The sequence below is a fragment of the Poromitra crassiceps genome (assembly GCF_964638095.1).
Source record: "Poromitra crassiceps genome assembly, chromosome: 8".
NCBI classification, from domain to species: Eukaryota; Metazoa; Chordata; class Actinopteri; order Beryciformes; family Melamphaidae; genus Poromitra; species Poromitra crassiceps.
In genome coordinates this window covers 13,886,598-13,888,695 of record NC_139629.1, presented here as the reverse complement: position 1 = coordinate 13,888,695, position 2,098 = coordinate 13,886,598, and positions in this window count along the sequence as shown.

Below are 2,098 nucleotides of genomic sequence, written 5' to 3'. Positions count from 1 at the left end.
TATGTTGTGTTCTGTGAGCGAGCTACTGTAACTTGTCCCAATTTCCCCCCGGGGATCATTAAAGTCTTTCTGATTCTGATCTGATTCTGATATATCGGGGTTTCTGTTCTAGAGTTCACGTCAAGTCTTCCGCTGTTTAGCAGCGGTACCCAACCCTTTCCGACTCATGTTCCACTTGAAAATCTCAAAATTGTTCGCGGCCCACAACCGACGATAAACAGTACAGAGACCAAATAAAGTGTTCTCAGAGCACTTTTTATTTTCACGATAAAAGGAGCTGTCCATCAGCACCGCACAGCAACCAGAAACTAAACGAGGGGCTGTCTGCAATAGGCTAAATAACAAACAATTGAATACAAATTAAATAACGGTATCATTCAACAATGGAGAAATGCATTCTCATACATCATAATTTAAAAAATAATCACAAAGATCGTAATGTTTTGCAAATGATTTGGCGGCGATACCAGTGGGGCCCCGGCCCACAGGTTGGGAACAGCTGGTTTATAGGGATTACCCGAAAAGTCGTCTGGACCTAAAACACAAAAAGTATCGATCGATCATCTCCAAATCCATTCCTCTCGGACTGTAAACAACGACCGCGGCGCATGGAAACTCGCTCTACACCGGAAAACGCCAAAATATCAGCCGTCTGTTTCAGCCTTATTAGTCGGCACAGACTGCTATAACGTCAATATACATGATAGGCAACATATTTTTGGTGCAAACACGTTGATATTCTACCTATGTGGACTTAAGGAACATACAAGGGAGACATTTTATTCTGGCGACCAGGAGAGACTTCTGGGGCCTCTCTGGGTGTCTCAGCTTCTCTCATCACACTGCTGAGTTTGCATCTCCGCTCGGCACCGCGTCGGATGTGTCAAATCACGTTGGGTTGACTCAGGTTGAAGCACGTCTCGCCAGCGAGTCCACTTTCAGCACCATAACAAAGAGAGGGTTGAGGGAACGTTTCATCGGCCGCCAGAATACAATGGCGTGTATCAACATCTTCGCCCTGTCCTCTGCCTGGAGTGCATCCTGTGTGGCTCTGTGTGTGAAGCTCAAAGAAATGGGTTATAATAACAGTCGTAGCCACAGTATGTATCAAGCATGGGGAACAGAGTTCATAAGTTAACATCACGATTTCAAACTTACAAAGCCTTGTCCTTTGTCCATTTGACAGTTCTGGGCACTGGAGATGGCGTTGGGCAATCCTGGCGTGTTTTCCGCCCCCAAATCGAGTGTGTTCTGGCGCTAAAGCGAGTGGGTTCCGGGGACAACCAGGCTCTCTGGCATGCGCCAGTTACGTTAACTTTATAGGAGCAGTGCGGTAAATACAATATTCCTGTAATGCGAGTTTAATGAACCAGTTACATGTCCTATGCCAGTGATACTCAACTGGCGGCCCGCGGGCCTAATTGCAAAAAAATATATATATATTTTTACAGTGCACCTGAACGCAACATGCAAGATACCCGCTGAATAAGTGTCCAAATGTTCATGTAATTCTGTTCTCATACTTCTGTTATAGCATTTCAGTCTGGAATATGGAATATCTTTCAATAATCTATGATTTAGCTGCTAAATTGTCAAATACCGCCGTCTGCTCGCTACCCAGGCACTTATGTATGTACTTAACCTAAGTAGCCTAACTATCCGGTGTGCACAACATTGTCAGACTAAACTCCGTCTGACACCTACAATCCGCTACAGAAAAATGTATATTGATTGTTTATTAACTGGCCCCTGGCCTTCTATCATTTCACGAAAGTGGCCCCCGGGCAAAGCAAGTTGAGTATCCCTGTCCTATGCATTCTACATCAAATGAAGACATTACTGTTTGTTTTATTTTGTTTGTTACATACTTATTGGCCAAGTTATTCATTAGTTTATGGGCTAGAAATTATGTGGGGTTACAGGCAATATAGTTGCCTGCAGAATTTTGGCCACTGCTGTTCTCTGCTGAACAGACCAGCCGGTGGAGTGATATTTTAGTGATGAGGCTGCTGTTCTCTGCTGAACAGACCCGCCGGTGGAGTGATATTTTAGTGATGAGGCCGTTCTCAAATGAACGATTTGAGAACGGCTAGGCTGT